At 36.4% G+C, this 14163-nt stretch overlaps 1 protein-coding gene across 1 annotated transcript in view; it reads left to right on the top strand.

The window, feature by feature from the left end:
* Positions 1-1063: 1063 nt before the first annotated feature.
* Positions 1064-14163, top strand: part of LOC136255534 (uncharacterized) — a 98642-nt gene continuing 85542 nt past the window's right edge. The window contains exons 1-5 of the mRNA XM_066048326.1: positions 1064-1148; positions 6293-6406; positions 8916-9019; positions 13706-13738; positions 13790-13898. The gene's annotated coding sequence lies outside the window, so the exon portion shown is untranslated. The remainder of the gene's footprint in view (positions 1149-6292; positions 6407-8915; positions 9020-13705; positions 13739-13789; positions 13899-14163) is intronic.

Genomic DNA, 14163 nt, shown 5'->3' with positions numbered 1-14163 from the left:
ACAAATCACCATAATTATTATTTGTGGCATCAAATGCATGTGAAAATTTTACATGGTATGATGTATTCATCTAGATTTGCATTGGGTGTGAAACTTTATACAGCAAGGAGGTTTAATAGTTGCTTTAACTAAATGTGCAAAAATTAAAACATTGCTGATTTTTTGAGTTTTCTATGCGTGTAGCTAAAAGGATGGTTTTCCAAAATATGTAAGACAATATCATTGGAATCATACACTGTAACAGTTCCAAATATTGCACCAATTTTGTTGAAAACTAACCATTACGACTAACCAACATCCCATAGCTCATCCATATTACAGGGCCCTTTTTATACATGATATGCTTAAAGTACTACTATAGAGCAGTCAATACAACATTATACAAGAAGGCATCACTTTGCAAGATCCTCCACCAGAGTCCACCTACAGGGGAGATACACGTCAAACACTGTACTCTTGCTTTATGGTGCCACTAACATGATAATCTTTATAGTAGTGGATCCAGAGGGGGCATGTGCCTCCCCCTCCTTTCAAAAAAAAATTGCATAGCTACAAGATTGAGATACTTTAATAGAGCAGTAAATCACTCTAATAGTCTTGCGGCGCCCGACCTCTTTTAGGGTCAGGTGCTGGGAGATTATCACTCTAATAAAGCAGTCACAGTGTTCATGAGACAGTGTAGCTTAACTATGAAGCTATAAATAAAGATCTTTATATACTTTATAATATATACATTTGGTAAAGGACAACCATTATTGCTGTGACCTTTTTGCTCTTCAACTTTTCAGCACTCTTTCCAAACTCTGGATACTCCCCTACTTTACTACATAGCTGGCAATGTTATGAAATTTGCTACACTGGGATATAGTGATGCAGAGGTCAGTACAGGCTATCCAATAGCTAACACTGAGCAGAGTCATCATTGAAGGAGCATGCATGTAGCTAGCATAACTGCTGCTTAGCCTGTACTACCAATAAATAATTGATGATGCTACCTTTCCTCGCCCAAGTCTTGGTTTTTCTTTGTACATAATCAGCAGCATCAGTAAAAATCCGATCACGTGGTACATTCCAATTAGCGCACACCCGATAAAACGTGTTGTGGAAGTTATTTGTCAAGTAGCAGTAAAGGAGTCACTGATAGCTAAGTGAGTTATATTTATATTTAGCTGTCTGTCATACTTCTGAATGCCTGACTCAAGTTTATTTAAAAGGTATTTTTTTGTAAAGTTCCCTCCCCCAGGCAACTCCCTTGTATGAATTATGAAAGAAAATTAGAGAATACCTTGTGTGGCAGGGGTAGCTCTAGAAGTTCTGTTGTCTGAAGGGTACATACTTAAATATGCAATGCTTGTTATTGTTTTTGTTGTTATTATCTACTTTACCAGTTAGGCACTGGAGGGTGTACACAGAAGGCAGAGCCTGTTTGAGGTGTTTACCCATAGCCTAGGAGCCTAAGCGAAAATCTTTGAGCTAAATATCCTAAAGTGAAACGGTACAAATACCTAGAAGGGGTGAAAAAAAGCCAACCCAATCGTGACTTGATCCGCAGGCCACCCAGATTCCGGCCAAGCGCCACGCTCGGAGCCCACTTTGGGGAGGCCACCTAAGTAGGGAAATGTTGTTGGCTTGTGAAATCTCAAATGAGATCAGATTTGTACTGAGTGAAAACTCTGACTAGTTTCTTGAACTTCATTGACTTGGTGTTGACATTTCAGCCTTATCTGAGAACTGTTGGATTTATCTAGTAGGGACCACAAAGGAGTGGGCTTGGCCCATTAAAAACACCCAAAAACCAGCCTTACTTTTCCCTGACAACAATGAGGCAATATTGGTTAGGTGTTAGGTAACCGTAAAACTATAAGCCCAAACAAGCTTTCAGATTGATCTGAAATGCTTTCAGTATATAGCTACAAATTTTAAAAAAATCAAGTGGAATTTTCTAATGACTGACTGACTGACTGATTCCTTTAGACAAGCGTAATTCGATAACTAAGGCTATGGGCTTAATTTTTTCACTGTTCGATTGCACTTCAGCCCAAGAGGTGCCTTTTGGCATACCGCAGTATGTACAATGTATTTTTCATGTACTTACCAATGTCCTTCTTTGTGCCCCATTCATCTTTTCTGACAGCAAAAAGTGTCGATTTGGCAGTAACACTGATGGCTTTCCTTCATAACAGAAGTTGTCTGTAGTTTTCATAGTAGCTACTTTGAGGTGCGTTTCGAACAGTAATACTGTGTAATGGGTTGAACATAGCTGACAACGAAGTGTAATGGATACTTCACTTTTCAGACGATAATTGATATAGCTGGGGTGTGACACCATTTATTTCTTTTGATGTGGTATGTGTGGGTTCACCAGTCACAATAATTTCATTTTACAAAAAAAAGTTAACAAGAAAGTGCACAAAGAAATTTGAATTTTCAACTAGGGACCATAGCACATCTATAAAAAGTACTGAAACAAGTTGGAGTAGCGCATGATATTAAATCACAGTAAAACAATAAGAAGTGTTTTATCCCTACTGTGCTCAAGATACTACAAGGAAGGGCACAGTAGGGATATAACAATTCTTATTGTTTTAATATCATGCACTACCAGGGATATGCCTGCAGTGGTTGGTACTGACCACCACTCACATAAAATAGCCACCACTACCACCCACCAACCACTACAGATTCACCTCTGACATACAAAGCTAAGGCCCACACTACATTTCTGGACCCAACCCTGCTTGTAGCCACCACTCTTCTAAACCTGGGCACATCACTGACTACTCCAACTTGTTTCAGTATTTTTTATTGATGTGCTATGATCCCTACTCTAGTTAAAAATTCCAACTTTTTAATGTACTTGTACCAATATATTCGTAAGAGGAAATTAAAGCAAAACAATTGAGTAAGTTACACAGAACTTAAAAGTGACACTCGGCCGCTCATTCAGTTTGGCTATCAATCATATGTCACAAGTATAACAGCTATGAAATTGGGACTTGTCTCATTGTGTTCACCATGAACTGGTGAATTCATCGTTGGCTTATATCCACCCAAGCTTTCAAGCGAGAAGGCAGCTTAAAATGGCGACAATAAAGTTACAATTAACCACAACATACAAACATAACTCAAAGTGACAACAGATATATTCACGAGAGGTGAATCCAATTGTAAAGAATTAACATATATTTATCTCACAACAGAATTATGCAAACTAGCCAGGTTTGTGCTCAGCAGGTCACATCTGTTCTTTCTGATGAGGAAGGTTTGGTGCTTGTATCATAGCAATCAACATTTGTGCCATAATTGTCTATCACAACGCAACATTTATTTCATTGTGTTACATAAATACCTGTCACTTGCATGGCCTTTCTTTATGTTGGTTGAGACATCTGATCTTACAACAGATATAGTAAAGTCAGTAAGTAACACTGACTTGTACTAAAACGGACTGACATTAAAATGTAGAGATTTTAAATATAATAACACTGCACTTGAAGTGTTAATGACCACACAAAAGGGAATCCTAATACATAGCCTGTAGCTGTATAGTCTGAACCACTCAATAATCATAAAGTGTGGTAGTACTGTGTAGTAATGATTGTGGAGGTCTGCACTTTCTCATTAGAAATATATTAATCAGCCTCACAATACCATCATGGTACCTTGATAGTTTAAGTTAGATAGAATCAAGCCCAAAATTGTCTTTAGAGTTGCCAAAAATAAGTTGCTACAGAATTATTTAACAGAATTTTCTAATGATTTAGTGAGTACCTAAACACAAGTGGCTGGTACTATGTAGAAACCTAAAACTTTGGGTATGGCCTAAAACCTGACAGTTTATTATGGGAATGGCTTGTAGTCACTACTAAACCATCAACACATAATAGACTAGTTACACACAAGCTCTAAAGAATTCATTAACACGTTAACTGCAGCACAACTGGATGTGTCAAAATGTATTGAAGCCATTGGGAAAATGGTGATAACTGATAGTGTATGGTATGTTCCGATTATCTGTTCACGGATATAAACCACAGTGATTTCTCTATCATTTCATGGTTGCCCACTGTGAATAGGATGGAAGATGCCTGAGTTATAGAGCCAAGAAGTTAGACATGTTACCAAACAAGGCTTTCCATAGTTGTATTTGTAAGTTCAGAGTCCAAAAACCATTCAAGAACGCTAGCTAATCACAACAATAGTATTTGTTGTGAATTGATTGGAGAAATAATGCTACAATTTCCATGACTAGCTAACATGCTGTTTAACATGCTAACAGCATGTTCAACAACCCCAGATACACTACAGGTGATTCTAATACTTGTTCATGTACCATACCTTGTGGATATCTTCTTTAGATTCTACATGATAATGGATTTTGTGTCCATGGTTGTCTGTTTCTCAATGGTTTCTGTAAATTTTAATAGCTAACCACAGCATACAGTGGTTTCACAAATGCAATTAAAAAATTTTTTCACTTGTGTACAACTGGTCTATTCCAATGCTGATGTATAGCCCTCCACATTATTATACTACACAGCACAGTGGATGGCTTTAATTTAATTTAATCGTCTAGTAGCCAATATTGGCCTAATGCCGATTTTATTGACTGATTGTTGGTGCAATGCTATTATGTATGCTGGAAAGTGATAAATCATTAATTACATTATATTGTTGACAAACTGTCAGATCCAGCAAGGTGAGTTTACAGAAGATACTACCTTCTGGTTTCAAAATTTGCATGTTTAAATATATGTAGAAGCTGTATCAATGCTATCTTCAATAAAATAGATGTGTAGTAGAGCACATCTTACTGTACATATCCTACACACACACTTTCATAGCCCTCAAGGCCCTGCACATAGATACTCTAATAGAGCAGTCAGTTATAACACTGTAGTTGGTATTCTGCTTTGAAAATGTGTTATGCAACTTTTTCTTGTATGTAATGACAGAGAACCTCTAAAGTGACAAGTACTATCACGTATTTAATCCACTAGCTAGCTACTATACTATATAAAGCTATCCTTAATTTTAACCTGGTAGTTGTAGTCAGAAAATGCTTAAGGTTACGGGATACTGTAAACCCTACATGTACACTATCGATCATTTTTCATGATTAGGGGTTTGATTTTTCTTAATGTATTGTTATCAAATATTTATGTATTCTTAACTTCTCATAAATCGACATGGAATTCAAATGTTGTTATGCAAACATGAGTTGTCCCCATGCCAAACAGTGAAAACTGTGAACCAAAAATCAGACCAATGAAGAACCATGAGAACTTACGAACAATTCTAAAGTTTGAAGAACATCACTTGTGAGGGACTGACAAGAGGATTTGTGAATAATGTGTATAGTTGCTGAAATATGACTACAATATGGCCTAAAGCAAGACACTTGTCACAAAATTAATTTTTAAATTGATATCACAAGCACTAGAAACATTATTTCTAACAAATGGCTCCGTCAGGACCTAGACAAGAAGCCAGACTAGTAGTCTGTTTATACAAAATGTTAACAACTAGTTTGACAGTCCTGATTTTTGGTTCAGGAAAATATCGCCATTAGTCAGCAAAACTACGCATGCGCTTACAGGTGCGCCAGTTGCTAAGTGTGTTGTATCTATGTTATCTTGTACTGTTACGTGTGTTTTCTTGTACCTTGTACCTGTCCAGTCAGCACGCTATTATTCTCCCAACAATTTAAGCCTGTTACCAGCTGATACAAAACACAACAACACCAAGCCCGCCTTAATTACGTAATAAATTTTTTGTTTGACAGTCGCTCACTATCCCGTAACCTTAAAGGGTTAAACTATTTTGAGTGTTTTGGAAGGAAATCTTGCAATATGCTATTATTACCAAGTGGGTAATGTTTGTGTAGTTGTAACTTGGTCATAGGACAACTATTAGTAATCAAAACTAAAACCCACAATTACTCTGTACATGTACATCTATATAAGCAGTGAGGTAGGATTGATCAATTTGCCAATAAAGTTAGGCTTTTGTTTCAGTTTCATAATTTTTGAAGGCCCCAATGAGCCATTTACTGACAATAAAGTGTTTAATCAATACACACGCCACATGTTTGGAGGAATAGGTGATACCTCCAATCGTGAAACTACCATATATGGCTAGAAATTCATTCAACAATACTACAAGGTGACCAAAGATTCACAGATTAATGAAACACCTGTGACTGACTATATTTAGAACAATGAATGTTGTGTAATGTATAATAGTCACTCGGTATCATCACCATACTATATATTCTTCTCTTCATTTCTAGTCACTTTGTAAGGTCAGTATGGACAAGAAGCTACTGAGATTGTGTGTGATGGTGTTCCTGTCTTACCTACCAGAGGCTGGCCAGTACTCATGTTTCTTTCTCTACCTTACGAAGGTGAGCAGTGGGGAATACCCTGAGATTAATAATTGCTGTTTGTAATAAAACTGTCAACTTCTAACCAATTTGACTTTAAATAATTATTGTGTGTTTTACAACACTGTTTATGATAACACAATGACATTGCTAACAGTTGAAGTAATATTTATCTTTAAGTCTGGTTTTCTGGCATTTGAGCTAGTGCGCATGCGCATCTGGGTATGAGGTAACTGTTTCGAGGCATACAAAAGTAGCAGTACGCCACTCCAACCTACATGATCCCTCTCCTTTTTATCAGTAGTGCCATTATCACTTTGAACTACAATGCTTGTTATTGACATAATGATTCCAAAAGTATGTGATTACATCATCTAACTGTGCAATAGTGCACGAGAAACTGGTTATCCCTGTTGTTCACTTAAGGACGTGCCCACTACAGGATAAGCGCAGGGGCTACTAAAACACTCGACTTAAGTTACAGAGCATTTAGAATGTGATGCTACAGGTATTGTTTAGTCCATCTATTGTTTAGTTGAAGACAAAACAGGCTTAGAAGATTCTAGACATTTGACTTCTCCATTCATTGAAGCAAATGTAGCATCAATGTATGCTTCCATAATGAAGTTTATTTAGTCATGCTAATGGAGTGGTTAAACGTGTGTGACTGGTCACTATTGTGGGCTATTAGCCTGCGTGTGAGAGAACGGCAAATCAATGATCAAAAGTGAGATTTGTAATGCCTGAGATTTTTTCTGCTAGCAGGTCCCTAACAATTTTAAAGATCAACTAGCAAGTCTCTTAGTGGATTTTAATGCTTCAAGGATCAAAACTTATTTTGCATACCATTATTTTAAATGTATTACAATAGCTAGCTACATGAATGCTTAACTGTTACAAGTAAAATCAGGTAATACTTTTGATTATTTTTGTGGACGGTTTGGCTCAGGGAAACAATAAAATTATTTTACAGTTACATGTTATGTATGGGATATCATTCTTTGGACCATTTACCTACCCAAACTACTTTAGAAACTTTAAAAAATTAATATTTGATGTTCTTAATTTGACTGTTTTAACGATAATTGGTCAACATATTTATCAATTACACATTTGCTGAGTAGTATATAGTGAAAGTGATATTGTTTACTTGTATAAGGAAAAGTACTGAACTATAGGTCACAATGTGGGTAATGTTTGTGTAGTTGACAGGACAACTATTAGTAATAAAACTAAAACCCACAATTACTCTGTATATGTACATCTATATAAGTAGTCAGTGAAGTTTGATCAACAGGCAGAAAGGCGTGCGAAGTTTTTAATTTGCAGAATTTTTGAAGGCTCCAGCGAGCCATTTATTCACAATAAAGTGTTTACACACACCACATGTTTGGAGGGATAAGTGTTACCTCTTATCATGACACTATATGGCTAGAAATTCATTCAACAATACTACAAGATAAACATAGATTCACAGATTAATGAAACACCTGTGACTGACTATCATACACTACAATGGTAGTATATAGTAGGGACCACAAAGGAGTAAGCGTGGCCCACAAAATAATGTCACCCAAGAAAACAGCCTCAATTTCCTCTAACGACGATCAGGCAGTATTGGTTAGGAGAAACTAAGCCCAAACAAGCTTTCAGATTGACCCGAAAAGGTTTCAACAAGTTGCTACGGAATTTTAAAAATAATTTGTTTAATGGAATTTTCTACTGACTGAGTAAGTAAGTATCTGACTGACTGACTGATACCTTCAGACAAGCGTAACTTGATAATGGCTAAGGCTACGGGCTTGATTTTTTCACTGTTTGATGTTGCTTTGGCCCCCAACAAGTACCTTTTGGCATACCACAGTACGTACAATGCATTCTTCATGGACTTACCAGTGTCCTCCTTTGTGTCCCATTCATCTTTGCTGACAGCAAAAAGTGTCGATTTGGTGATAGCACGTGATGGCTTCCCTTCGTAACGGAAATTGTCCATATTTGTCATAGTGGCTATTTTGATATCATAGGTGCTTTTCAAACAGTTCTTGATTCATACTGCTGTGTAACGGGTTGAACATAGCCGACAATGAAGCGTAATGAATACTTCACTTTTCAGACGATAATTGATATAACTGGGACGCGCGGCACTATTTCTTTCTTTCGGTATGCGTGGATTGCAGAGGTGCTTTTTGAACAGCTCTTGATTCGAAATGCTATGTAATGGGTTGAACATAGCTGACAACAAAGCGTAATGGATACTTCACTTTTCAGACGATAATTGGGGTGCACAGTGCCATTTCAGATGCGTTATGCATGGGTTCACCAGTTAGCACAGTAGGGATATAACACTTCTTATTGTTTTGCTGTGAACTAATATTGTGCACTACTCCAACTTGTTTCAGTACTTTTTATCGATGTGCTATGGTCCCTACTCTAGTTGAAAATTCCAAATTTTTCTGCACACTTGTATTTAGAACAAATAATAGTCACTAGGTATCATCACCATACTATATATTCTTCTCTTCACTTCTAGTCACTTTGTAAGGTCAGTATGGACAAGAAGCTACTGAGACTGTGTGTGATGGTGTTCCTGTCTTACCTACCAGAGGCTGGTCAGTACTCATGTTTCTTTCCCAGGTGAGCAGTGGGGAATAGCTACCATGAATAAAATGTTTTTTTTTGTAGTGATAAAATAGTAGATATTATTGTAGTGAACTATTTTCTAATCAATTTCATCATTTGACTGACCAAAATCTATTTATTCTATTTTATTGTACATTTTTGGTGACCATTAATAGTATGAGCTAATCCCATAAATGTCCAACAAATCTTACTAATTAGGGTGAGCGTGAGCGAGCCCCACACTAGCAGGACTTTCGTAGCATGGTTCATGCGCAAAAAAACTATAACAAAGATCGGAAAACGTACACGTACGTCGTTGATAACACAGAGAATAATCAATGTAATTTACTAATCATCCATATAAGGTACGTACGTCGTTGATAACACAAGATAATAATCGGTGTCATTTACTGATCATCCATATAAGGTACTTACGTCATTGACAACACAGAGAGTAATCATAAACAGAGAAGACCAGCTTAGAGGAAATGAGTGTGAAAGATATAGAAGAATAAGAGAATCCCCACAGCAAAGGGAATCTAGATTAGCTAAGAGAAGAGAAAAGGACAGAACTAAACGGGCTGCAATTGCTATCAAACAAAGAGATGCCATCCTTCAAGCAAGTACACACGGATATCTACACATTTCTAACAGTACACGATTACAAGAACGACTTTCTGAAGATCAATGTTTACGTTTACACACTTTACAGCAGGAAAGCACATCACAAACTGGTCTAACTTTATAAAGTGGTAATACACATACGTAGGTAACAAAGAACTTTGCTCAGGCCTAACTTTTGTTGCTTGTTCTAGAGTTAGACAACTTAATGATCTTTTGTTTGCTGCTCCATTTTCATACGTACGTTTATACAACATTTCTAACAGTACACGTTTACAAGAACAACTTTCTGAACATCAACGTTTACACACTTTACATCAGGGAAACTCACAAACCTTTACATTACAGTCAACACCTGCCACTAACAATCAATCATCAATATCATCTCATCATACTGTACAACACGTATAATGCTACACGATACAGCACCATCTCCCCTAAATAATATCATAATACTACATCATTTCCTATAATGTCACATGATCCATCAATTCCATCTTCAGTACAACACACCATCTCCTCCTATAATGTTACACAGTCCAACACCATTACCACCTTTCTTAACACATATTACTGGGGCAACATCAACTATCTCAACTAGTAACACACTATCTCAACTAGTAACACACCATCTCCCCCTAAGATTTTACATAGTCCAACACCATCACCACCCTTGTTAACACATGATACAACACCATCTCTAACACATAAAAACACACCATCACCTCCTATCATCTCACATACTATAACATAGTCGCCCTCAGCTCCATTTCTATGACAACAATATCATAGTACTTTAATCAAAAAAAAATAAAATAACTAGCTGTACAAAAATTATCTCTTGATGTTATGTATACTCACTATAATATACGTATAACCTGTATAATATATATGAGTATGTTAATTATCTTCTAAAAATCCATTTACATTAAGCAATTAACATTAAATTACTACACTTAGTGTTAACTATTTCCACCTTATTCAGTATATTACATGCTTTCCAAAATCCATTTAAATGACCTCCCAACTTTCTATTCTTACTTTCAGTTTCCACTTAGTCATAGCTACACACAGTTTTCCACTACCATTTAAATACTAGTCTCAGCACATATCAAATTATCCTTCTTCGCACAATTCAGATCACCACCAACAAAATACCAAAGCACATCAATATTATATAACTGGCTACTATGATACCCATATAAAATCAGTAAATCACACACACAAATTAAACTACTTCATTCTCGCCCCATGATGTTATAAACATCTGTCTAGTTATTACAAATGCCTGAATAATTTTGAGCACAATGATTTGTTAATGGAATTGAAAATTATTGAAGCAATTTTAGAGCAGATGATCTCTAAGTTGAGAGTGAGATACTCGAATAGAGCAGTCACCTATTACAATAGAATAATGATCACGTAGTTAAAGTAGCTCACAATGGTTATGCAATAGTTCAGTCAATGCTACTGCCGAATTCAATCTAACTAGCCCTTTACTGTTAACCATGTAAGTGTATTGCTAAGTACGTAAAAGGTTTTCCTATGTAACCTGGAGCATTGGTTGCAACTCCAAAGACACTTGCTTGGATATCCTCATGGCTTAACTATGGAGTGACATGTGTAATTAATCGGCACTAAACAGAATCTACAACACAATTTTCTTTTCTGCAAGAACTTTTTAGCCCCAAGTAAGGGCACTACCATCTCACCTACAAGAGCATTTCACAAGAGATGTGATATTAACTTGAGTACAACCAATATGTGGTGTATGTTTGTGAATATGTGTGTATAGTGTTTGCACATTTTGTGTGCGCCTTGTGCTTGTGTATGATATAAGTGTGTGTTTGTATGTAATGAAATAAAAATAATAGTATGATGTTTGTGATCTCTTTCATAACCCTTAGCAAAGCATCTAGCTCTACGAGTGGCAAACCAAGTTGATAAGTTGTCCTCAGGACACCATGGCAGTGGCCATTGCAGGTTTTATTCATTGATAAGTACAGAATGATTGATATACTCCAATAGAACAGTCAAGCAATAAATACTATAATAGAACAGTTGGGCAATAAAAACTCTAATAGAACAGTCATTGAACAATATAGCTGAATATTTACATCTCTGTCTAAAAACACTCCCAGATCCCAGATGCAATCTCAGAGTTGCTATTTCAATATGGTGGCATTCCCCAAGATCACCTAGAAAAGCATGCATTGCAAACAAGTGCTTTATACACATCTTTGGTAACCCTGACTGTAGCCATTACTTGGCATGACCACTAATTTCCACTGGCCCTTGTCCTAATAAAAAAAATTAACAGCTACTATAGGAATGTATGTTATGTGCTCACAACTTGTCAGCAGATTTCTGTTTGGTTGCAACACTTCTACAAGGAAGAATTCATCATATACCCCCCATGGCTTGAACATTGGGTCTATAACTGACAAAAATTAGTGATATCCCCCCCAAAAACACCTTTGCTGTAAAAAAAGGCACGTCCAAGAAACTACAAGTATCTGTAACCCCATGTAAAAACAGATAAGCTGTAGAAAAACACTCCATGAAATTAATGGGTAACTGAAAGAGCTGATATCTAGAGCGGCCAAGAATCAATAATGTTACTACAACTGACTATGATCACAAAAGAATATCTTGGCTGTAAAACAGGCAAATTAAAATAACTGGCAACCAAAACAGCTGCTATCTGAAGCGGCCAAGAATAAAAGTTAAGTTGATACAACTTAGTACAATTATTAACTTGCAACATTGAATCTTAATCATTTAACTGTGTTCTATACATTCACCCTTGCTACATCCTAAATTAATTCTTTGCAACTCTAATTGGCTGGTAATTTGGCCGCCTTTTTTTCGTTACTCTGACTATTCAGCCAAATTACCAGCCAATTAGAGTTACAAAGAATTAATATAGGATGTAGCAAGGGTGAATGTATAGAACACAGTTAAATGATTAAAATTCAATGTTGCAAGTTAATAATTGTAGTAAGTTGTATTAACTTAACTTTTATTTTTGGCCACTGCAGATATCAGCTGTTTTGGTTGCCAGTTACTTTTATTTGCCTGTTTTACAGCCAAGGTATTCTTTGGTAATCGTAGTCAGTTGTAGTAACATTATTGATTCTTGGCCGCTCTAGATATCAGCTCTTTCAGTTACCCATTAATTTCATGGAGTGTTTTTCTACAGCTAATCCATTTTTACATGGGGTTACAGATACTTGTAGTTTCTTGGATGTGCCTTTTTTTTACAGCAAAGGTGTTTTTGGGGGGATTACATATTACTTTCAACTGAACTATTTAGTTACAGTTATATATTACCCATAAAATAAAGTAACTATAATAATTTTACATGTCATATTACTTTGTGTCCACAGCCTTAAGCTGTCACGTGTGAAACTACCCCTTATCATGTGACATGATTGCGTTGTTGGACAATGTGCAAATCTTGGTTATAAGCAAGAAGCTGGTGAAGAAGCTTCATTCAGTAGGCTTTGTTACTTCGTTGTGTTAGTATAGTAACGTGAGTTATATTACCATTTTTTATAGCATATTTCGTTATATTGCTTTGGTACCACAAAAAACATAATTATTGCATAATGTGTTACTCCCAACACTGCACACCACATGTTTGGAGGAACAGACCCAGTGACTTGTTATAATCTATTAATACTTTGTGTGGCTAAAGTGTGAAGTTTAAGTGGCCTTTGCTAAGCAGTCCAGATCCTTTAAATCAATATTTCAGAGTAAAGGTGATTGTAATTGGAGATTGTGTGTGGCACTACAACTGATTTGATCATGAACGACTGGTCACTAGAAACATTGATATGTGAATTAAATTACAAGTGTAGGTAGGTCCCCACAAGTCCCGGGTCCACTAATTATATCAACCTGACAGGTATGTCATCTACAGACACAATTCACTGTTACTATAGTACTTTATGGATCTTTTAGAGTGTCCCTAATAACAAGTCATAATTGTGGTATTTATTTTGTATTAAATATTTTTGATTGTGGTTTTCATTTCCACTATAACATTTCATTGCGGGTTTCAATTCTTCCCCACAGGAGTGGTGTTGGGAATTCTGACTGGTATACGAGGTACTGGGACCAGCCTTGTATGGTCTACTGTTCTACATGTTCAATGTACAGATCTATGAGTCTGATGACTTCAACTCTGCAAGTTCCACCCACTTCACTAGCCCCCACCCCCTAATTCTGCAATCACACTGTTAATAGTGACATCATCCTCACATCAGGAGTATGTTGTGTGTACTAGTGTGATAAATGTGTGTACATGTATCTGTGTAATTTGTGAAGTAGAGGATCACCTTGGTCAGTGTTGAGTGTTCTTATTAGATTAGAGAGGTGTTCTAATTTTAAGTGTCTAAAATGTCTTAAATGTATGTACTTGCACCAATAGAAATGAAACCTAGGAGATTATTGGTCTGAGTGATTGTGTGATTTTCGAATTTTGATTTATTGTAGTGTGTACATGTTGAGATGCCCCAAAAATATTTCTGACC

Source organism: Dysidea avara, chromosome 5, assembly GCF_963678975.1.
Source record: "Dysidea avara chromosome 5, odDysAvar1.4, whole genome shotgun sequence".
NCBI lineage: Eukaryota > Metazoa > Porifera > Demospongiae > Dictyoceratida > Dysideidae > Dysidea > Dysidea avara.
Note: the sequence above shows the minus strand (reverse complement) of the source record. Positions and strands in the feature narration are given on the sequence as shown.